This window comes from Dicentrarchus labrax, unplaced genomic scaffold, assembly GCF_905237075.1.
Source record: "Dicentrarchus labrax unplaced genomic scaffold, dlabrax2021, whole genome shotgun sequence".
In the NCBI taxonomy this organism is placed as follows: domain Eukaryota; kingdom Metazoa; phylum Chordata; class Actinopteri; family Moronidae; genus Dicentrarchus; species Dicentrarchus labrax.
In genome coordinates this window covers 26,284,705-26,310,866 of record NW_026136713.1, presented here as the reverse complement: position 1 = coordinate 26,310,866, position 26,162 = coordinate 26,284,705, and the positions used below count along the sequence as shown (strand labels likewise).

Here is a 26,162-nt window from a genome sequence, read left to right as displayed (position 1 = left end):
TATAGACTGATATATTGATCAGCAGTAACATTATATAGACTGGTATAACGATCAGCAGTAACACTGTGAGCACTGGACTCCCTGACTGGTCCCAGACCAACAGCCTGCTCTGCACTGTGTGTTCTGACCCCATTCTATCAGAACCAGCATTAACTGTTTCAGCAGTTTGAGCTACAGTAGCTCGTCTGTTGGATCGGACCACACAGGCCAGACTTCACTCCCCACCTGCATCAATGAGCCTATTGAATAAATATTGATTGTTTATAGCTCATTGTGTTCTGTAAAGATCTATTCATTCTTAGAGCGATCACACTCCCTTTAAAAGTTTAATATGGATTTATTCATTATTATTCTCTGTATGGAAGCTCTGAAAGGCAAGTGAATTCTTTTTTTCAAGAACACTTTTAACTTATTTGTTTTTGTATTATATTGGTAAATAAATATTTTATATTTATATTATATTTTATTTTAAAAATATTTTAACTTTAAAAAATGTAATGTACTAGTTCTTAATCTCTTAATAGTTATTGTAAAAGTTTAAAAGTATCAAAAGTAAAAGTACTCACTAAGATATTTCGGTATAAATATATATGATATATTATTGGATAATGATTATTGATGCATTCATATCTTTAATGCTGCAGCTGATCAGGGTGGGTCTCTGTCGGGGGTCTGTTTGTGCTGATCTGGTTTTACTGAAACTGGACCTGAGTTCATGTCTCTGAGCGTCTTTAAAGGTTTGAGATGAAATATTTTGTCATTGATCTGTTTACCACTGCAGACATATAAAGATATAATTCAGTTTTACAGCTTCAGTCATAAAATTAACAACTTTTATTTTGTGTATTCAGATTTTAAGCATCTAGAGTAACCAATCTTTAGACAGTGAGTCTTGGTGGTTTTTGGGGCCAAGTACAAGAACTTCAGTTTTGTCTGAGTTTAACATCAGAAAATTGCAGCTCATCCAGGTTTTTATGTCCTTAAGACATGTTTGTAATTTAGATAACTAATTCATTTCATCTGGCTTGAATGACAGATATAACTGGGTATCATCTGCATAACAGTGAAAGTTAATGGAGTGATTCCTAATAATGTTGAGGGAAGCATATATCAAGCAAATAGAACTGGTCCAAGCACCGAACCTTGTGGAACTCCATGACTAACTTTAGGTTATGGTCGTGATATAATGCTAACAGACTGAGGGTAAAGAACAGGACACTGACTGCAGTTTACTGAATGGCCACTGGCGGCGCTGTGCACTTTGGTTTTTTGGTTTTAAAAAGACTTAGAAAAGACTCAACCATCCAAATAGTTTGCATTGCGTTTCTTTCTGAGCTGAATGCAGCAACGATGTTCCAACATCATTTAGATGAAAATCTTGACAAATGTATGTTGTTTTTTTGAAGACCTGGACCGTTTTGTGAGAGGACTCAAAGAGGGTCCAGATCTGACAGTAAATAAGAGCATTGTGATGTTCACTAGTCTGTCGTCTTCAGACCACCTGAACCAACGCTACCAGAGGAGGAAAATGGAGGCAGGTGACTGCGCTGCAGACTGGATCAGAAACCTGGTGGAGAAGCTGGGCAACTTGACATCAGTTCCTAAACTAGCGGGCCTCAGAGCGCTAGCCATCGCTGTCATCATCAATGTATTCTCCTTCAGTCCGCCTGAGGAGACCATAAAGCACACTCTGTTCTGTTTGCAGAAGAGAAGACCTCCAAGATCTGGGATCAGATCGATGAGTGCCTGAAGAGGTGCGTCATGCACATCAACAATGACGATGAGCTGAAGAGTGACATTAAACGGATCGAGTGCCAGCTGAGCGCCGCGCTCACCAAGCTGAAGAACTCCATGATGAGGGACGGGCACATGTCGTCTCAGGCTCTGAAGGCCTGGGTGAACGGAACAGCCTTCCATATCCAGATGCTGATTCACCTGGTGAGACTCGGAGGGATTCAAACCTGTGACCCTGTAAAGAGTCTCCTCTTGACGCACCTGAATGACCCGGACCTGCTGTTCAAAAAGCACAAGGAGATGGTAAAAGGAAAGTGCTTTGTTAAGACAGAATCATTTGAATTCACAGCTTTTTGTTTATCTGGTGACTGAAGAATCCGAGAACTATCTCGTAAGTGACTTTGCTGTTAGCTCTGACAAAATCTTTAAGGCATATTATGATCACAGGTACAGCAGGCAGCAGGGTAAGATTCAGGAGCACTTCAGTGCTCAGCTCAGTTCAATGCAAGAGCAGGTTCATGAAATCGGCTCTTTTAATGTCGACTAATTATTGTGAAGAGATACACCCTGTAATGCCGACTTCCAAAGCTTGCTTATTACAAGAGTTATAATTCTTGATGTCCTGCTAGTGCTGTTATTACCTCTGTGCACATTTATCATATATACAATAGTATAGTGGTCAGATTAGCTCATTCAGTTAAATTTGTGTATATTAATGTGCATGCGTTTTTGTAAGACCAGAGGCCCTTTGCTGCATGTCGTCCCCTCTCTCTCTGCCCCCCTTTCCTGTCAATTTTCAGCTGTCACTATAATAAAGGCAATACAAGCCCCAAAATATACTTTAAAAGAAAAGATGGTCTCATTAATACTGCTGACACATTTCAATGTCTTAATTGTTATTTAATCTTGTTGTTTTGCTTTATTAATTTATTTGTCTTGTTATTTGTCACTTTTATCTTCAGTGTGAATTTAAACCTTGTTTTGTATTATTCCTTTATTGCCACCTCCTTACTTCCTTTCATTTTCAGTTCTTTCTTACTGTATACCTGTACCTTGGCACCATTGAAAATAAGATTCTCACTAAATGTGTTTTCTTGTGATAAATAAATAAAATGATGATGAGTATACACATGCTGTTCTAATCTGTCTGTAACCAGTTATTGTTATATTTACTACATTGCTGCACAACCGGTCTACATTAAAGTTTATTAATTTTATCATAACTGTACACCTGCCTATCACAGTATTTGATAACATATATTGCATTTTATTCCTATATTTTTTACTTCTGCATTATTTCACTGTCTTTGATTCTTGATATATTGATTGATTATATATATAATCTGAAATTTCCACACACCCAAATAAGGAAAAATCTGGTTCACAGCTGTTTTTTAAAAATAACAACAACTTAAAATAAATGTAAAATAAAGAATTTTCTGTTTAAACCAGAAAATAAAACTCAAAGATTTTAATTTTTCTAAAGAAGAAGTGAATTATTTCAACAAAAGATTAGAGGTCAACAAACATTTTTATATTTTCATATTTATTTCAAAACTTAACAGTTCAAGTTTGATTTAAAACTTAAAATCTTTGTGTTACAGTGTGTGCTCACAACTCATAGATATGCTCAGAGGTGACATCAGCAGCAATGTCATCATACTCTTCATCTTCATCCAATCTGTGATCACCATCATCACGCTGGGTCATCTCCATGGAGATGACTGGTTGGTTTCGTGTCTTCCTGTTGCAGTAAATGGACACAATCAGACCAGTGGTGACGCAGTACGGACTGATGACCACTAGATGACAGAAGAGTGTGTACACAGACACAGAGCAGGCTGATGGGAGAAGAACAAGAGTCACAATCAGGTTTGTGTGCGTATTCTGGAGTATAACAATTAACACAGGAAGAGAAAATAAAAACAAGTACTAATCATAATGATTAAATAGAAATGTATTCTATTCTAATTCTTTTATATGAATTTAAAATGTGCGAAAATAAAGACATAATGAGTAGGATTTTCCTAAACTCAAAGTTAATCAAAATCAGCTCACTGGGAGCTGAAATGTCCCCACTTCTGGTTTAAACAGCCATTTTTTAAAATCATTGTTTTTAATAAGTCAATTTACAGATGACACTGTGATCTCTGTGATACTTAATCTTACCAAAGGACGTCAAATAGAGAGTTTAAATAACTCCAGACTAACTTCCTGTTAGACCTGCACCACTGATCTCTCTCCCTCATCAATACTGATTATACCCTCATGTTAATTTCAGACAGAAGCAGATTTGGCAAAGATACACATTCTTTACTCCAGTAGAAGTACAGATACTTGTGTAAAAAAGACTCCAGTAAAAGTAGAAGTGCTGATTCTTTACTCAAGTAAAAGTACAAAAGTAAAACTACTTATTGCAATGTTTTTAAGCCTTTGTTTTGCAATAGTTGCTTCTTTTTTCTTACAATTCATTCAATTGTGGTAGTTTGGTGATGTATGGAACAAAATCCTGCTAAAGACTTGTGGGAAACTACAATGATTGGCAAATTTGAACAACAATGACTTCAACTATAATTACCAGAGATTGGCAGAATTTGTGCTAGTTGTTGCAACTTCCTGGAGGAAGTGAAAAGCCAAATACTTCCCTTCAAAGAGTAGAAAGATCAGATATTTGTGTAAAAATGTCCAGAGTAAAAGTACACAGCACATTTTTTCAGGTATCTGTACTTTACTAGTACAGTAATAAAGTATTTATACTTCCTACTGTGGCATCCGAAGGCCTACAAATTTAAGTTACAGTTTGTTATAAGTTCAAGTGATATTTTTGTCAACATATGCAGTGTTAGTAGGACATGAGGTTCAACGTCGTAATTCTTACTATGAAATGTTTAGGCTAGGGGCCTCTCAATGGCCTCTGACCTTTATCTTAATAAATCCCTCATCTCCTTGTTTTACCTCACATATCTGTACTAGAACCAGATGTTTCTTTACTATTCTATTGAATAAACAATAGACCTATATAAAGCCTATGTTCGACGCATATAGACAGAGCTGTTCATTTGGCTGGATGCTCTCGAAGCTCCCGCGGTGCTTGTATTGATGCTGAACTTTTTGTAATAAACCTTTATATACAATCAAGACGGTGTCAGCGGACTTCTCTTCATCTCACATCATCGCAACTGAATATACAACACTACTTCAGACAGAGGTATGAACTGATGATGTTATGATAGGTTCACACTTTTAGTCAACATAAATATAAGATCAATTATATAAATATATAGAATTAACTTCCAACAGCTCACCCGCAGAAACATGCACTCCATACAGCAACACAGCCAGAACTGCAATAGACAGACAGAGGTCACTGAGGTCCCATTTATTCCCCCTATTATACAGCTAGTATTAACATGAGTCTTTGGTGATCTTCATCACAAGTGGACAGCTCAAAGTTGAGATCAGATTCCTCAGACCGCATTTAGCACCTCTGAATGGGCTGCAGATGGCTGCATTGTTTAAGCAATGCATCCCACATTGAAGGACCATCTACTACTTTCCATTCGGTTGTAAATGACGTATTTGTGCTTTAAACTGATGAACTCATACTGTATTATCCCCAGACTCCCTTAAAGAATCACACAATTTTAAGAGTTGTCGAGTGAAGAAGAACTTTATGAACTTTGTGAAACGCTGTCCACGACAAATTCTTCATTATTTGTGCATTCCTGGAAATTCGACATTAAATACAACAAAGTTTTTTATTTCCTTGTAAAAAAAACACTAGAACCGTTTGTCACAGCACTCCTGTACCTGTCAACACTTGTACGAAATGTATGGAAAAATACTTTTTTTTTCATTCATTTAAATTTTCTCACAATTTCTTTTGTTTCTTTTTGTAAATTTCGCAAACATTATACATTCAGTTATTTTTTCCTTTTGTGGAAAACATTTCTCCCAGCGTGTCAGCTGTCGGCCATCACTTGACGTGTGTCGAAACACATTTTAATTCCAGGTGTGAAATGACGTATTTATCCACTTGTGATCAGATCCCCCATCTTAAAGCAAAGTGTGAACAAGGGCTTTAGGGCAGAGGTCAATACTTCCATCAACTCACCTACAGCAGTCGTAAAAGGTAGACCTACAAATGGAAAACAAGGTTTACTAAAGGTCAGAGGTCGGAGGTCTAAATAGATTTCAACAGCTTCTCTCTGGAAAAGCTACAAGTGGACACTGAGTTAAGGTTATATTGTCAGACTATAAAAACAGAAATAACAGCAGCAGTTTGAAACTCTGTAAAGAAAATAAACTTAATGTCTGGAAGGTTTAAAGTAACAAAAATATGAACTTGCTATAAAATATGTGAGTGTACCTGCAGCGTGGTTCCTCTGAACCAATCGGACTGCATCTGGAGGAAACAGAGAGCAGTTTATTGGAAATGGAGATCAGAGAGCATTTGTGATGTGACGGACGTTTCCCACAGGACACCGCTGATTGGAGGATTAGGAGTTAGAAGGAGTCCAACCAGTCACAGGTTGTAGTTCTGTTGATCTATTTTCTAAGTCTGATAGAAACTGTTTTCTCTCCAGTGTTTATGACTGATACAGGTGAGACTTTACATTGACTTTGTATTTAATCTACTCGCACAAACAATGATATTCACATGTTTGATGTTATATTGTTGTTGATACTCATTTTGGCCACAAGAGGCTGAAGCGTACGACTACCCCATGTTCTAAACAGTAACAAAAGGATTCATATTTGTTTTTAACACATAATTTAATAAACAGCAATATGTGATAAATTATACAATATTGTGGTTGTTTATTACAAAATATGGTACATTATGTAATAACCAACCCAAATGTATGTCTTTGTGGAGGTGGGTGTGGTTTGCACTCAGCTGCAGGAGAGAGAGGTGTGGGGAAGGCTTGTGAGAGCAGTGCCAGGTGAGTTGATTATCTCAGCTGCTAGTCATTGTCTAATCACTCTACCTTTATGTTGCAGTAGTGTGCTGGACCTGGGGCCAGAGACTGTGAGGTCCAGAGTTAGAAAGAGAGTTTGGTTGCGTGTTGTCTGTGGTGACAATACGCTGTAAATAAAAGTTACGTGATACCACTATCCAGCATAAGAGTTTGTGTGCTGCGGAAACCCACGGTAGCAAGGATTTGCTACAGTCTTCGTCTGTACACATTTTTGACAATTAACATAAATTAAACTTCTCAAATATTAAATTAGTCTCTTATGATGGGGTTATAGTTGACTCTGATATTAGTCTAAATAGCCACATTAAAGCAGAAACAATTAGCTTGTTTTCACTCTGGGACCTCATATCAAATATTGAAATATTAAATATTTCTAGCAGGGTTGACAATGCTCCCCAAAAACACCATCAAAACTCTTCAGCTCATTCAAAATGCACTTTATAAAATAAGTGCATCTCTCACATTTTGTATTAGACACCAGAATATCTAATAATTTATTACAAAATGTGGGAAAATTGATTATGTATTGGTTTACATACCTGTTTGATTCCTGCAGAGAAACAGAACTCCGAGAAGAACTAGAAGCAGAACCAGGATAACCAAAGCAACCACAGTTGCTCTGACTCTGTAGCAGTGTAAGAGGAGACGGTGGGAGGCCAGATCAGAAGGAGGACCAAGAGGAGCTGGAGGAGAAACTATTATTATTATTATTATTATTATTTAGTGTCAGTGATTGTTTCACTTCCATTAGCTCACCTGTAGAAACAGTCAGTGCAGACAGCAGCACAGACACACCTGCAACAGGAGGTCAGAGGTCAGAGGTCAGTAATGGTCAGAGGTCAGTAACTGTATTAGCCACACTGTATCTACAATGTTGATCAGGCAGGAGGACTGGCCCCGAAATATTTGGTCAGTTCTTAACACACACTCACTGTATTATTCAGGATGTCTGTTCTGTTCTTTGATAAAGTTTTGGTGAAACTCAGTGTCAAAAATATCAAATTGCAATATTTTATTTTGTGATATTGTATCAGAATCAGAATCAGAACTACTTCAATAATCCCAGGGGGACATTACTTTCGTTACTTAATATATTAAGAAGATATATATGTGTGTTACTCAAGTAGCACATGCAGGGCCGGCCCAAGGCATAAGCGAACTGAGCAGCTGCTTAGGGCCCCGTGACCACTAGGGGGCCCCCAAGAGCAATTAACTTAAAAAATTAAAAAGTAATTAATTATTTTTTTTCCATGTGTGAGTGATGATGATTCATATATTATCAAATGTACATTGTTGTACATAAAAACCCAACAACAATATGATGTTAACAGAGTGTAGTTTCCTACTGCCGCTCTGCTCCAACGGTCAGAGCTCCGTTAGTAACATGTGCAGAGCTGCCAACCGTACAGTGCCGTGTGCACTGAGCATCCAGGAGCTAGGAGCAGCTGAATAATGTCACAATAAAGGACCTAACGGTACCTTCAGGGGCAGAAAGAGGAAGAGGAAGAGGAGAAACAACGACAAGATAAAGGTATGTCTTGGTAATGTAACATTTGGTGTCAAGGAGATTTTGAAAAGTTCCCTGAAATTAGGAAAGTCCCTAATTATTGTTGATATTAAGTTCTAAATACGTTAGCCTATAATAGCAAATTTGCTAGCTAACATTAGTTCAGAACGTCTTACTACTTCTCTCTTGTGGGTTAGATAGGATTATATAGGATTATATAGGTTAGATAGGATTATATAGGATTATATAAATTAGATAGGATTATATAGGATTATATAGGTTAGATAGGATTATATAGGTTAGATAGGATTATATAGGTTTATATAGGTTAGATAGGATTATATAGGTTAGATAGGATTATATAGGATTATATAGGTTTATATAGGTTAGATAGGATTATATAGGTTAGATAGGATTATATGGGTTAGATAGGATTATATAGGTTAGATAGGATTATATAGGTTTATATAGGTTAGATAGGATTATATAGGTTAGATAGGATTATATGGGTTAGATAGGATTATATAGGTTTATATAGGTTAGATAGGATTATATAGGTTAGATAGGATTATATAGGTTTATATAGGTTAGATAGGTTTATATAGGTTAGATTGGATTATATAGGTTTATATAGGTTAGATAGGATTATATAGGTTAGATAGGTTTATTATATAGGTTGTAGGTTTATATAGGTTAGATAGGATTATATAGGATTATATAGGTTAGATAGGATTATACGTTAACGTTAATTACAAACGCGGTGACTTTTGCTAGCAATATGGTTTTGCATTAATGAATTCATTTAGTTAACTTATAGTTTGAGGTATGTTTTCTGCAATTGTTTGCTGCAGAGCACAGTAATTTATGTGAGTAAATAAACATATTCCTTTTACATCAACTCCCTATTGTGCTCATGTGTTCGTTGTCCATAACATAACCACACCACCACCATGGGCCACTCAATCTACAACGTTGACATCAGCAACGCTGACATCAGCAAACCGCTCACGACGCCATATACCCTGTCTGCCATCTGCCCTGTACAGTGAAAACCGGGATTCATCCATGAAGAGAACACCTCTCCAAAGTGCCAGACGCCATCCAATGTGAGCAAGTCGGTTACGACTACGAACTGCAGTCAGGTCGAGACCCCGATGAGGACGTCGAGCATGCAGATGAGCTTCCCTGAGACGGTTCCTGACAGTTTGTGCAGAAATTCTTTGGTTATGCAAACCGATTGTTGCAGCAGCTGTCCGGGTGGCTGGTCTCAGACGATCTTGGAGGTGAAGATGCTGGATGTGGAGGTCCTGGGTTGGTGTGGTTACAAGTGGTCTGCGGTTGTGAGGCCGGTTGGATGTACTGCCAAATTCTCTGAAACACCTTTGGAGACAGCTTATGGTAGAGAAATGAACATTCAATTCAACTGCAGTCAGCATGCCAATTGCACGCTCCCACAAAACTTGCGACATCTGTGGCATTGTGCTGTGAGATGGAACTGCACATTTTCGAGTGGCCTTTTATTGTGGCCAGTCTAAGGCACACCTGTGCAATACCCAGGCTGTCTGATCAGCATCTTGATATGCCACACTTTTGAGGTGGATGGATTATCTCGGCAAAGGAGAAGTGCTCACTAACACAGATTTTGACAGATTTGTGAACAATATTTGAGAGAAATAGGCCTTTTGTGTACATAGAGAAAGTCTTAGATCTTTGAGTTCAGCTCATGATGAATGGGGGCAAAAACAAAAGTGTTGCGTTTATAATATATATTAAACACTGTATTGATTTATGTGGTTAGACCTCCGACCGCTCTATAGCAGTGTTGTAAACTGATAAATACAGATCTGACTGTTCTGGTTGCATTTAAAAGTCAACTTTTTTTTACTTTACTCCTAAGATGGTGTGTTCTTTATACTATGATTTTATATATTAAATAGCAATATATCACAATACACAATACATGTGAGTCGTAACACCTGTATGCCTCCAAGCAGTTGTGGCTCAGAGGTAGAGCGGATCGTCCACTAGTTCGATCCCCGGCTCCTGTCTGCCGCTTGTCTATCCTTAAGCAAGATACTGAACCCGAAATTGTTCCCGATGCTGTGTCATTGGTGTGTGAATGTGTATGAATGAGTTAGTCTCTGTTTGATGGGCTTTGCCATCTCTGTGTGAAAGGGTGAATGTGGCTGTAGTGTAAGAGTGCTTGGACTGAGTGGTACAGGTCAATTTACCGTTATACATATTGAGTCTTGCCGATGCTCAGTCGACATGAATAACCACGAATGACATCAAAATAGTATCTGTGCAGTTTCCTGTGTGAAAGGAAGGTTTTAATTTATGAACATGGTATATGTGTTAATGTAGTTCATTTAATGCACTGTACCATTGTGTGAGATGTGTTTAATGAAGCTTGAAGTCTTATCTTGCAAGAGACAGCTGATACAGCGAGGGAGAGCGCAGTGACTGCACTTACTGCAGTGGTTGGATTAAGTGGGATAGTTACTAACATTTTTACATTATGTTTCTTTAGAATAGAACGAGATAAAACAGACATTGTAAAGTTCAGTTTAAGTCATAACTCAGTTTTGACCAAAAAGGGCTGTATAGTCCAAAACCACCTTTGTTAAGCCCAAGACCAGGACCAGTCGAGTCCACATGAGAGACAAAAAGTCAACACAGAAAAAACGGTAGTGAGATGAGTTTTTAAATGTCAGTATTCATTTTATGTGGATTTTAAATTTAGTTAACCCAAAACCAGTTTTATGAACAAGCTTAATCAGTGGTTTCACTTTGAAGGAGGAAGTTACTTCAGAAAAATAACACATATCTGGACTCGGTCGAGAATATTTGGTGATTCCCACGAGTCAGACACTCTTATAGTTTCATCTTGTTAAAAGTTAAAAGAAGACAAACAAGATAAGGTCCTGTGCTGTTTGCTCTGTTTGAGCTCAGAGTGATGGATGAATGGATGAGTTGCTGAATGGATGAATGGATGAATGGATGAATGGATGAGTGGATAAGTGGATGAGTGGATGAATGGATGAGTGTGGGACTCACCGAGCAGCACAGACACAGATGAAGCATTCATGTTGTCTGGATGTGGACTGTCAGTCCGTCTCAGCAGCAGAGAACTTTCAGCCACTTCTTGTTTAACACTTGGTGTCATTCTGCCCCCACAACTTCACACCTCTGTGAATCCCTCCTCCTCCACCACAGTGACGACTCTCTGCCTTCAAGAGAGGGATGTCAACGGGCTCTTTAAGAGGCAGAACCCCCAGAAAGCAGCCGGACCAGACTCTGTCTCTCCATCCACCCTGAAGCACTATGCTGGTCAGCTGTCTCTGGTGTTCACCGGGCGTCCACCACGGGCGCCCGGTTAGCTCAGTGGGTAGAGCTGTGTGATCCACTTGGGGAGGACATCAATGCCATGACAGACTGCATAACAGACTACATAAACTTGCTTTGAGAACACTGTTCCCTCCGCGGTGGTACGGTGTTTCTCCAATAACATGCCGTGGATTAACCCTGATATTAAAGCTCTGCTGAAGGAGAAGAAGATGGCTTTCAGATCAGGGAATAAGGATGAGCTGAGGACCGTACAGAAGGAACTGAGGAGGAAGATCAGGGAGGGAAAGGCCAGCTACAGGAGGAAGAAGGAGGAGCAGCTGCAGCGGCAGAACATCAGAGGGGTGTGGAGAAGCCTGGAAACCATTTCGGGACAAAACACTACAGAACACCCCATGAACAGGTTGAGGGGGATCGACAGTGGGTCAACGATCTAAATCTACATTTCAATAGGTTTGATCAAGCACCCACTCCTCCCCCCATGCAGACGGTCCCTCACTTGCTGACACTTGGCTTATGCCCTCCTCACTCAGCACCTCACACCTCTGGCTCATCAGACGATACAACCACTTAACACCAAGATGGAGCCACTCATCCCCCACCCCTGTCCTTCACAGCAGACCAGGTGAGAAAAGAGCTCAGGAAGATAAAAGCGAGGAAAGCAGCTGGACCGGATGGTATCAGCTCCAGGCTCCTTAAGTCCTGTGCAAACAAACTGTCTGGAGTTATGGAGCATGTCTTCAACCTGAGCCTTGAGCTGAGAGTGGGACCACAGATTTGGAAGACCACATGCGTGGATCCGGTGCCTAAAACATCGCACCCTAAAGACCTCAGCAGCTATAGACCGGTGGCTCTAACATCTCACCTGATGAAGACACTGGAGAGACTAATACTGGGACATCTCCGCTCCGAGGTGGGTCCCTCCATGGACCCACTACAGTTTGCCTACCGTCCTAATGTTGGAGTGGAGGACGCTGTTATCTTCCTGCAACACTGAGCTCTCTCTCACCTGGAATCTCCCCTTACCTTATCTCATTTTATCTTAACAGCATGTAATCAGCAGTCACCAACAGAAACCAACATGGGGCCAGAACACCGAACTGGAGGCTTCAAACCAGGACTCCACAGAATGTATGGAAGCCCATTTCTGCCAATGTGACAAAAGAAAAAACATTCTGTAAGTCATTTTAATGAGAAACTGTCTCCTTATGTAGATACTAAGTCATTACTTTGAAGAAGTGTCTCGTTATAATAACTTACAGAAACGGCCACCAAGCAAAACGTTTAAACTGAAACCCTCTTGTCTACACAAGCGCACTGCCCCTTTAAGTCACGTTTAATTTAATTTAAAGTCCAGTTCAGACCAAAAATTCCCGACCAGACGAAGCAGTTCTAGGATTAGTTGCAGTGGTGTGAACTGGTTGCCTCAGCTTGAGTCAATTCAGCTGACAGCTTCGCTAACTCAGGTCTTTTCTTAATGTTCTTGTCAGTGTTTGAGTATGGTCACTGTGGTTAAGTGTGTGCTGGTATCGGATGCACTGAGCATGCTAACAGTGGTCAGGATGCACAATAATGGCAGAAAAACTCCTGCAGCTGCTGTTCAGTCAGAAACAAACAGGAAACACACTGTGAACATGAAACAACAAAGAAAACAACCTCATTGTCACAACCTCTGACACAATATAGGTGGACCCAAATGCATGACTCTGGCACAGACGAAGATGAAGAAAAATAATTATTTTAATTTATCAACAAAAGGTGCTCTCAAGGAGGATATCAAAGTACAAACAAAACTCAAACTTCAGTTGAAACATGAAATAACCTGAACACTGAACTGGAACACTTGACGATACTCATTAACCTACTGAACAAGACGAACTGACAGAGACAAGGACTATTTACACTAGGTGTAAGTGAAAACAGGTGAAAACAGTCAGGGGCGGAGCAGACAATTACAAAGGCAGGAAAATCACACAAAGGGAGGAAGTCAGGGTTTGAATAGTGAGGGAGAAGGTGAGTACAAAATAAAACATGAAGGACTAAACATGAAACACTTAACATGAGCATGACTAAAATTAACACACTTGACAAGACACAACCTCATATGTTGTAAAGAGAAACAGGAATAAATAGACAGATGAGAGTGAGACAACATGAGGCAGCTGCATATGTCCAATGTGTCCAAATACACTGATTTACCCTGGTTTATTAAATGTGTATTTATATTTTGGGTCCTGAACGAGGAACAGGGCTCACAAACATTATTGTGGCTCATCATTTAAACTCTGAATATAAATATATCTGACCTATATAATAATCTATATTGTGGAAATCAATAAACTGTTTTATTCAGAAATCTTCAATCCTTTTTTCATTAAACCGAAACAGATCACAGAGTCTATAACAGATGTGTTAACAGTGTTAATCTCACTGCATGTGGGTGAACCCACTAAGCCTCATACAGGAAACAACATAAAGAACAAATAGTCTCTTTGTTTTAAAATGACTTCTACGGTCTACCGTCAATGACAGTAAAAGACTGTAAACTCTAAAGAAGTTTCTGTACCAGTAAAGCACTGTGATATCTCATGGTAAATCCTTTATACAGCATCCATATGGTATTTTTCTATATGGTAAAATGGTTTCTTTTGAAAGTAAAAACCTAATATGCTTTTACCAGAAGAGTACTTCAGTATTTATCACGGTAAAGTTCTGGCTGCCAGTTTTTAATAATAACAACATCCATCAACAGTTCGTCCAGTGCAGGAAAACATACGTTGTACATTTGAGGGACATAAAAAAGGATATTATATAATCAGATTGTATGTTTTACAGTAATTAAGGATTATTCAATTTGTGTTCTAAAAAAATACTATTGCTCCATTGATCTCTATTAAAACAATAAAGTATAGTATATATAAATATATTATATATAACTGCTCTGTATTGTTTCTGTCTCTATTTATACCCTTTGTTGTTTAAGCACAAACAGTCTGAGGATGTTTGGGTCTACCTCCTGAGCAGCAGGGGGAGCCATCAGTCTGTCTGTGCTGATCTGGTTTTACTTTCACTTTCATAAACCAGCTCCAGTGATAAACCAAAATCCTCAGCAGACTGAAACTGGACCTGACTCACGTCTGGACAAATCTCCCTGAGCTCAGGTGAAAACCTGCATGTGAATATGTATTGATTATTGATATGTATTGATTATTGATATGTATTGATTATTAATATGTATTAGGGATGTGCATTTCAGGCAAAAGTACTATTCGATAATCGTGGGGTACTAATTGATTAATATTCGAATATTAATCTAATAATACCCTCCCCCCTCGCTCAGAAAGAGATCCGCCAAGATTTTTCAGAACTCTGTCTTTTTATTTTGACAGTGGTGTAATTCACAGCACAACATTATAGAACTGTTACACTGAACACATAGTGTGGTGACTTCAAGCAATAATAATATTTTACTGAACAACTGAACATACCTGAGAGACAGCATTGCTGACGTGAACATTTTTAACATGCCCGCCCGTCTTCATAATCCGAGCAATGGTTTATGACTGCAGCCTATTACATGTTTTTATTTAGAAAGATGAGCATGTCCGCATGCTCGGGATGAAGACGGGAGCGAAGTCTATTTACAATAAGTCCCGCCGTGGAAAACACCCTCTCCGACGGCACAGATGTGGCGGGCACACACAAGTATGCACTCGCTAATTTTGCCAGTTGGGGATATTTGTTTTCGTTAGTTTTCCACCAGTCCATGGGATCGATCTGTGGGGATGGACATTTGTCCTTGCAGTAATGTTTCAGTTCAGTCTCGGTGTCTGTTGTTTCTTTATAATAATCCTCACCAAACAGGGCAGCAATAGAGTATTGTCACAGCTCTATTGAGCCACATATCCCCATAAACTTAAGTAGCAATGACTTCATAAGTTTCTTCTATAATAAAATTATTACTATTAGAGAAAAAATTAATCACCAACTGCCATCAACAGTTACCAGTGGCTCTCCAAGTTCAGGGACTTCTGTCAATGTAAACTTAGATGTATATTTAGACTGTTTTTCTGCTATCGATCTTCATCAGTTAACTTCAATCATTTCTTCATCGAAGCCATCAACCTGTCTATTAGACCCGATCCCAACTAGGCTGCTAAAGAAGTTGTTCCCTTAATTGGCACTTCTTTACTGGATATGATTAATCTTTCTTTATTATCAGGATATGTACCACAGTCCTTTAAAGTAGCTGTAATTAAACCCCTTCTTAAAAAGTCCACTCTTGACCCAGGGGTTTTAGCCAACTATAGACCGATTTCTAACCTCCCCTTCCTCTCTAAGATTCTGGAGAAAGTCGCCAAAGAGTTGTGTGACTTTCTACATAACAATAGTTTATTTGATGATTTTCAGTCAGGATTTAGAGTTCATCATAGCACAGAGACAGCTCTGGTTAAAGTTAATAATGACCTTCTGACTGCTTCTGACAATGGACTTGTCTCTGTACTTGTATTATTAGATCTTAGTGCTGCATTTGACACCATTGACCATAATATTCTTTTAGAGAGACTTGAGCATCAAATTGGCATTAAAGGAACCGCACTAAGCTGGTTTAAGTCATATTTATCAGATCGCTCGCAGTTTGTACATGTTAACGATGAATCTTCAATAAATACTACAGTTAGTCATGGAGTTCCACAAGGTTCTGTACTTGGACCAATACTATTTACTTTATATATGCTCCCTTTAGGCAACATTATTAGGAATCACTCCATTAACTTTCACTGTTATGCAGATGATACGCAGTTATATCTATCAATCAAGCCCAATGAAATTAATCAATTATCTAAATTACAAACATGTCTTAAGGACATAAAATCCTGGATGACCTGCAATTAAACTCAGAAAAAAACTTAGAGACTCACTGTCTAAAGATATAGTTAGTCTAGATGGCATTAACTTGGCCTCTAGCACCACTGTCAGGAATCTGAATTCAGAGAACGTAGTGTTCTAGTGGGGTAATAGGGTACTATGAGCTCTTTAAGATATGAAGGGGCCTGACCATGAACAGCTTTATAGGTGAGGAGGAGGATTTTAAATTCAATTCTACATTTTACAGGGAGCCAATGCAGAGAAGCTAGTACAGGAGAGATGTGATCTCTTTTTCTAGTTCCTGTCAGTACTCGTGCTGCAGCGTTCTGAATTAATTGGAGCGTTTTAATGGACTTATTGGGGCAACCTGATAATAAAGAGTTGCAGTAATCCAGCCTTGAAGTAACAAATGCATGGATTAGTTTTTCTGCATCTGTCTGTGATAGGATGTGTCTAATTTTTCTAATATTACGTAAATGAAAGAAGGCGGTCCTAGAGGTCTGCTTTATGTGGGAGTTAAATGACAAATCCTGATCAAAGATAACTCCAAGATTCCTGACAGTGGTGCTAGAGGCCAAGTTAATGCCATCTAGAGTAACTATATCTTTAGACAATGAGTCTCTAAGGTTTTTGGGGCCAAGAACAAGAATTTCGTTTTTTTCTGAGTTTAACATCAGAAAATTGCAGGTCATCCAGGATTTTATGTCGTAAGACATGTTTGTAATTTAGATAATTGATTAATTTCATTGGGTTTGATTGATAGATATAACTGCGTATCATCTGCATAACAGTGAAAGTTAATGGAGTGATTCCTAATAATGTTGCCTAAAGGGAGCATATATAAAGTAAATAGTATTTGTCCAAGTACAGAACCTTGTGGAACTCCATGACTTACTGTAGTATTTATTGAAGATTCATCGTTAACATGTACAAACTGCGAGCGATCTGATAAATATGACTTAAACCAGCTTAGTGCGGTTCCTTTAATGCCAATTTGATGCTCAAGTCTCCCCAAAAGAATATTATGGTCACTGGTGTCAAATGCAGCACTAAGATCTAATAATACAAGTACAGAGACAAGTCCATTGTCAGAAGCAGTCAGAAGGTCATTATTAACTTTAACCAGAGCTGTCTCTGTGCTATGATGAACTCTAAATCCTGACTGAAAATCCTCAAATAAACTATTGTTATGTAGAAAGTCACACAACTCTTTGGCGACTTTCTCCAGAATCTTAGAGAGGAAGGGGAGGTTAGAAATCGGTCTATAGTTGGCTAAAACCCCTGGGTCAAGAGTGGACTTTTTAAGAAGGGGTTTAATTACAGCTACTTTAAAGGACTGTGGTACATATCCTGATAATAAAGAAAGATTAATCATATCCAGTAAAGAAGTGCCAATTAAGGGAACAACTTCTTTAAGCAGCCTAGTTGGGATCGGGTCTAATAGACAGGTTGATGGCTTCGATGAAGAAATGATTGAAGTTAACTGATGAAGATCGATAGCAGAAAAACAGTCTAAATATATATCTAAGTTTACATTGACAGAAGTCCCTGAACTTGGAGAGCCACTGATAACTGTTGATGGCAGTTGGTGATTAATTTTTTCTCTTATAGTAATAATTTTATTATAGAAGAAGCTCATGAAGTCATTGCTACTTAAGTTTATGGGGATATGTGGCTCAATAGAGCTGTGACTCTCTGTCAGCCTGGCTACAGTGCTGAAGAGGAACCTAGGGTTATTCTTATTTTCTTCTATTAGTGCTGAGTAATAGGCTCCTCTGGCATTACGGAGGGCCTTTCTATAAATTTTAAGATTATCTTGCCAATTTGAGCGATATTCTGATAATTTGGAAGAGCGCCATTTCCTTTCAGATTTTCTAGCTATTTGCTTTAACTGGCGGGTTTGGTGGTTGTACCACGGTGCTAGTCTCCTATGTTTTAATAATTTCCTTTTTATAGGAGCGATAGAGTCTAATGTTGATCGTAGTGAGCCTGTAGCACTATCGACAAGATTATCAATTTCAGAGGGACTAAAGTCATTATAGGACTCTGTTAAATTCAGACATGGCATTGAATTAAACACTGAAGGAATCTCCTCCTTAAATTTAGCTACAGCACTGTCAGATAGACATCTGCTGTAGGAAGTTTTGCCTAATGGCTTATAATCTAATAGTATGAATTCAAAAGTTATTAAATAATGGTCAGATAGGAAATGATTATGTGGGAAGACTATTAAATGTTCAATATCAATGCCATATGATAAAACAAGGTCAAGAGTGTGATTAAAACAATGAGTTGGTTTATTTACACTCTGACAGAAGCCAATTGAGTCTATTTATGATATAAATGCATTACTAAGGCTGTCATTGTCAACATCCACATGAATATTAAAATCACCTACAATAATTACTTTATCTGATTTAAGGACTAAGCTTGATAGAAACTCTGAAAATTCTGATATAAAATCAGAGTACGGTCCAGGAGCACGGTACACTATAACAAATAGAACTGGCTGCAGTGTTTTCCAGTTTGGGTGAGAAAGGCTAAGAACAAGGCTTTCAAATGAATTATAATTTAGTTTAGGTTTAGGGTCCATTAAAACGCTCGAATCATATATGGCTGCCACTCCACCTCCTTGGCCTGTGCCTCGAGGAATGTGAGTATTAATATGACTGGGGGGGGGTGGATTCATTTAGGCTAACATACTCCTCGTGGGACAACCAGGTCTCAGTAAGACAAAGTAAATCAATATCATAGTCTGATATTAATTCATTCACTAAAACAGCTTTAGAGGACAGAGACCTGATATTTAACAGCCCACATTTCATTCTCTTATTTTGTGCTACTGAGGAGTTGGTTTTAATTTTTATTAGATTTTTATGTTTAACTCCTCTTGTTTTTATTTCTTTAAATAATTTAGGTGGTCGGGGGACAGACACAGTCTCTATGGGGTTTTGGGTGGGTGACTGTTCTAAAGAAAGAGCAGAGAAGTGTGTAAGACAGCAGCTCTGCTTCCTGGTCCTAACTCTGGACTGTCAGGTTTTAGAAATAAACTTTGCCATATTTCTAGATAAGAGAGCCGCTCCGTCCAAAGTGGGATGGATGCCGTCTCTCCTAATCAGACCAGGTTTTCCCCAAAAAGGCTTCCAGTTATCAATGAAGCCCACATCGTTTGCTGGACACCACCTCGACAGCCAGCGGTGGAATGACGACATGCGGCTATACATGTCATCACTGGTCACATTGGGGAGGGGTCCAGAGAAAACTACGGTGTCCGACATTGTCTTAGCATAATTACACACCGACTCCACATTAATCTTAGTGACCTCCGATTGGCGTAAACGAGTGTCATTACCGCCGACGTGGATAACAATCTTACTGTATTTACGTTTACCTTTAGCCAGCAGTTTTAAATATGATTCAGTGTCGCCCGCTCTGGCCCCAGGGATACATTTAACTATGGCCGCTGGCTTCACTAACTTCACGTTTCTGACTATGGAGCTGCCAATAACCAGAGTTGGTTCCTCAGCGGGTGTATCGCTGAGTGGGGAAAATGTATTAGAAACGTGAAGGGGTTGGTGGTGACCTGTGGGCTTCGCCGTTTTAGTCTTCCTTTGCTCAGTCACCCAGCCTCCATGTCTTCCCGGCTGCTCGGGAACTACCGGGGGATCTACAGATCTAACAGAAGCATCAGTTCTTATATTTTTGCAGATAACACACATAGCACAAGATGGTATAATCTCCACCCCTTGTCCTCTTGGTATCTTGTCTCCACGGATGGTGTTGATGGGGTCGCCACAACCTGGAACTTATTAAAAACAGAAAGCGGCCTCTTTTCTGATATTCAGTGACGTGTTATCTAACCCTACGCACATATTAATCAAACCTATGTCTACACTTTCTACTCTCTCTTCCAGATATGAAGTTGTTTTTTACGACTGGAAGGAGTCCGTCATGTGTTCTATCATTGTTTCTTACGGGCTCCTGTAACACATCATACAAACATCTAATATTCATTACTTTATTTCTGTTATTAGTATTCCCTTAACAGCCCTTTATTAATGTAAGCATAATCAATGTAAGCCCAAGTAAACATATTTCTATTCTAGTTAATAATCATACAGTTAAAAGTGGAGTATAAATCATAGAATATCGCAACACTCGCGTAATTTTCTTTTCATACATGTCTGTATGAGCATTGTGGGAGAGAGTTTCACTGTAATTGTTGTTGTGCATAAAACAATAAAGCACTTGAATAATGTTGAGATGGAGCTGAATTTCACTGGCCGTTAACAATATACCACTTTAGAAACATATAATATATTTTCTGTAGCTTAAAATGGAAATATCCACGTACTTAAGTCGTAAGTCATAAAAGAGTGATTAAAACATTTAGAAAAACGCAACTTGAGGAAAACAGTCAGTCCACTGAAGTCAATTCAAGTTTTAGAGAAAACTCTATAAACGCTAATACTGCAGTGTTCAAATACTCAAAGTAACAGTCCTGCATTCAAAATCTTACCTTAAGTAAAAGTACAAAAGTATTAGGATCAAAACGTACTCATCTTAACCTGTAATAATGCATCATATTTGATTATATTTTGGATTGTGAATCTGAAACTTTAAATAACTATGATATCAAAGAAATGCTGTGCAGTCAAAAGTTCAATATTTCTCTCTGAGTTGTCGTAGAGGAGAAGTAAATAAGAGAAGGAATGCAATACTTTAGTAAATTGCTCAGTTTTCACACATGAAACAAAGCGAAATACTGATGTTTCAGTGACCTCAAACACCACATGCATGTTGATACTGCATTTTTCATTGCGATAACTTCGCTCCTTCAAGTCCTCTTTTCTCATCATCATTCCCCCTCAGCAACCATCATGGAGGTTTTACCAGTTCCTTAAATGCACCTCGATGAGCAAGGAGAGGAGAGAGGAGGGTTCTGGAGGAGCTGAGTGTGAGGAAACACCTGTGTATCCTACATGGAAGTCTTTTACGCAGCTGTGGTGTATTATTGTGCAGATAACAATGAAGCAAGTAAATAAGTAGCACTAACAAATAACACTGATCATCCATAAATATTAAATGATGATTAAAGCAGACAACATATTATAGATAAAATGTCTTATTCTAAGGTTACAAAAAAACCTTTTCTGAAAATTAGAAAAAAGTATTTTTTCTCACCTGATATATATTTTTATCTTTAAGTGTGTGTTGAATATTATACTACAGGAATGTAATAATTGTACAGACTGGACCTTTAAATAAGAAACAAGCATCCAAATGCTCACAAGCTGCCAACACTGAAGGTTAAACACATAATTTACCTGCTATAATTTTAAAAACATTGTTTATGTATAAATGTTGATAATATTTATGTTTCTGATCATTGAAAAATAAAGAAAATAAAGAAAAAAGATGATTTAAAACTTTAAAAATGTTTTTTACTGTGTGTTACTATGCTCACAGCTCATAGCTATGCGCAGAGGTGACATCAGCAGCAATGTCATCATACTCTTCATCTTCATCCAATCCGTGACCACCATCTACACGCTGGGTCATCTCCATGGCGACGACTGGTTGGTTTCGTGTCTTCCTGTTGCAGTAAATGGACACAATCAGACCAGTGGTGACGCAGTACGGACTGATGAGCACTAGATGACAGAAGAGTGTGTACACAGACACAGAGCAGGCTGATGGGAGAAGAACAAGAGTCACAATCAGGTTTGTGTGCGTATTCTGGAGTATAACAATTAACACAGGAAGAGAAAATAAAAACAAGTACTAATCATAATGATTAAATAGAAATGTATTCTATTCTAATTCTTTTATATGAATTTAAAATGTGCGAAAATAAAGACATAATGAGTAGGATTTTCCTAAACTCAAAGTTAATCAATATCAGCTCACTGGGAGCTGACATGTGCCCACTTCTGGTTTAAACGGCCATTTTGTTGAACAAACAGTTGCTGTAATATTGTCCATTTAGCTGATTATTAATGCTAATCGTGCTAACTGTCCAACATGTACAAGTTAGCATCTGTCAGTTTCTAAATGCTTGGGACCCAGACTGAACATTTCTCACATAAAACTTAGTAGTAGTAGTAGTTGAGTTATTGTAAGTCAATACACAGATGACACTGTGATCTCTGTGATACTGAGTAGAGAGATAGAGAGTTTAAATAACTCCAGACTATCTTCCTGTTAGACCTGCACCACTGATCTCTCTCCCTCATCAATACTGATTATACCCTCATGTTAATTTCAGACAGAAGCAGACTTGGCAAAGGTACACACATTCTTTACTCCAGTAGAAGTACAGATGCTTGTGTAAAAAAGACTCCAGTAAAAGTAGAAGTGCTGATTCTTTACTCAAGTAAAAGTAAAAGTACTTATTGCAATTTTTTTAAGCATTTGTTTTGCAATAGTTGCTTCTTTTATTAAAAATTTAAGGCAACTTGTTCCACTGAGAATAAAATCCCTGGTAGTTTGGTGATGTATGGATTAAAATTCTGCTATGATTGGTGAAACTCATGAGAAACTACAAGGATTGGCAGATTTGTGGAAAAGTTGCAGTGATTGGACAAAATTGCCAGAAATCACAGAGATTAATTTGTGCTAATTGTTGCAACTTCCTGGAGAAAGTGAAAAACAAATAATAATAAATAATTATCCTCAAATGAATTCAAACTAAAGTAACAAGTCTGTTTTGAAAGTGTAAGGAGTAAGTAGTAGTATTTGTGTTAAAATGTGGGGAGTAAAAGTACACAACACATTTGTTCAGGTATCTGTACTTTACTAGAACAGTAATAAAGTATTTGTACTTCCCACCTCAGACAGAGGTATGAACTGAGGATGTTATGATAGGTTCACACTTTTAGTCAACATAAATATAAGATCAATTATATAAATATATAGAATTAACTTCCAACAGCTCACCTGCAGAAACATGCACTCCATACAGCAACACAGCCAGAACTGCAATACACAGACAGAGGTCACTGAGGTCCCTTTTATTCCCCCTATTATACAGCTAGTATTAACATGAGTCTTTGGTGATCTTCATCACAAGTGGACAGCTCAAAGTTGAGATCAGATTCCTCAGACCGCATTTAGCACCTCTGAATGGACTGCAGATGGCTGCATTGTTTAAGCAATGCATCCCACATTGAAGGACCATCTACTACTTTCCATTCGGTTGTAAATGACGTATTTGTGCTTTAAACTGATGAACTCATACTGTATTATCCCCAGACTCCCTTAAAGAATCACACAATTTTAAGAGTTGTTGAGTGAAGAAGAACTTTATGAACTTTGTGAAACGCTGTCCACGACAAATTATTCATTATTTGTGCATTCCTGGAAATTCGACATTAAATACAACAAAGTTTTTTATTTCCTTGTAAAAAAAATACTAGAACCGTTTGTCACAGCACTCCTGTACCTGTCAACACTTGTACAAAATGTATGGAAGAAGACTTTTTTTTCATTAATAAAATTTTTTTCACAATTTTTTTTGTGATTTTTTTTTGTTCCTTCTTATAAATTTCGCAAACATTATACATTAAGTTATTTTTTCCTTTTGTGGAAAACATTTTTCCCAGCATGTCAGCTGTCGGTCGTCACTTGACGTGTGTCGAAATGACGTATTTAGAGCTGCCCACACAAGCAAAGTGTGAACAAGGGCTTTAGGGCAGAGGTCAATACTTCCATCAACTCACCTACAGCAGTCATAAAAGGTAGACCTACAAATGGAAAACAAGGTTTACTAAAGGTCAGAGGTCGGAGGTCTAAATAGATTTCAACAGCTTCTCTCTGGAAAAGCTACAAGTGGACACTGAGTTAAGGTTATATTGTCAGACTATAAAAACAGAAATAACAGCAGCAGTTTGAAACTCTGTAAAGAAAATAAACTTAATGTCTGGAAGGTTTAAAGTAACAAAAATATGAACTTGCTATAAAATATGTGAGTGTACCTGCAGCGTGGTTCCTCTGAACCAATCGGACTGCATCTGGAGGAAACAGAGAGCAGTTTATTGGAAATGGAGATCAGAGAGCATTTGTGATGTGACGGACGTTTCCCACAGGACACCGCTGATTGGAGGATTAGGAGTTAGAAGGAGTCCAACCAGTCACAGGTTGTAGTTCTGTTGATCTATTTTCTAAGTCTGATAGAAACTGTTTTCTCTCCAGTGTTTATGACTGAAGAGGAGGTGAGAAAAATAAAATATTTTGCCAGGATTCTGCCATTTAAAATGAGGCAAATATTCTTATATTCTCTACTCTATTCTTATTCAGGTGAATCAAAGTTCTAGTAAAAAAAAAAAAGCTAGTCAAAGATCAATTTTGGTGCGTTGTATGTGTGTAACTAAGAATGTACCCACCTTTCATGCTCTTATCTTTGGAAACACTGGATCAAATGTCTTTATGTGTTTTAATCCCTTTGGACTCATTAAATAAAATTATTTTAAATCTCTATGTTGTATCTATGTATTATATTTTGTTGTTTTTATGTTAATATGGACCTGTGTCTCGCAAATGGAACGATTTTGTGTGAGTTGGGTTGCCTGGTGCAAATTTGTGTTTATTCACATCTTTACATTGACTTTGTATTTATCGGCTTTGGTGGTAATGCACTTTAAGTTGTTGTTGTAATACTGGCCCCAAGTTCCCCATGTTCTAAACAGGAACAAAAGCATTCATGTTTGACCATGTATCCCCATAACCCTCCGTAGGAATGACTTTATGATCTTCTTTTATGATAAAATTATTACTATTAGAGACAAAATTAATCACCAAATGCCCTCAACAAGTATCGCTGTCTCTCCAAATACGGGAATTTTAACAAATGTGAAATCAGATATATATTTAGACTGTTTTTCTTCTGCTGATCTTCATCAACTAACTTCCAATTCCCTTCTTAAAAAGCCCACTCTTGACCCAGGGGTTTTAGCCAACTATAGACCGATTTCTAACCTCCCCTTCCTCTCTAAGATTCTGGAGAAAGTAGTCGCCAAAGAGTTGTGTGACTTTCTACATAACAATAGTTTATTTGAGGATTTTCAGTCAGGATTTAGAGTTCATCATAGCACAGAGACAGCTCTGGTTAAAGTTAATAATGACCTTCTGATTGCTTCTGACAATGGACTTGTCTCTGTACTTGTATTATTAGATCTTAGTGCTGCATTTGACACCATTGACCATAATATTCTTTTACAGAGACTTGAGCATCAAATTGGCATTAAAGGAACCGCACTAAGCTGGTTTAAGTCATATTTATCAGATCGCTTGCAGTTTGTACATGTTAACGATGAATCTTCAAAAAATACTACAGTTAGTCATGGAGTTCCACAAGTGCTTGCTCATGGTGGTACTGTTGGGTCTCTGTAAATTATTTTATAAGGAGTTTGGTCTAGACCTGCTCTATTACATTTTTATTAATATTTTATTTAAATTTATTTATTTATAGTATGGTTGACTATGCTCCCCAAAAACACCATCAAAACTCATTCAGCTCATTCAAAATGCACTTTATAAAATAAGTGCATCTCCCACATTTTGTAATAGACACAAGAATATCTAATAATTTATTAAAAAATGTGGGCAAATTATATATTGGCTTTCATACCTGTTTGATTCCTGCAGAGAAACAGAACTCCGAGCAGAACCAGAAGAAGAACCAGGATAACCAAAGCAACCACAGTTGCTCTGACTCTGTAGCAGTG

At 38.0% G+C, this 26,162-nt stretch overlaps 1 long non-coding RNA gene across 1 annotated transcript; it reads left to right on the top strand.

Moving 5' to 3' along the window:
- Window positions 1-14,647: 14,647 nt before the first annotated feature.
- On the top strand, window positions 14,648-21,993 carry LOC127374736 (uncharacterized). Its single transcript, XR_007887250.1, has 3 exons — window positions 14,648-14,729; window positions 21,310-21,394; window positions 21,907-21,993. It is a non-coding gene; the product is annotated as an uncharacterized LOC127374736 (long non-coding RNA).
- The last annotated feature ends 4,169 nt before the right edge of the window (window positions 21,994-26,162 follow it).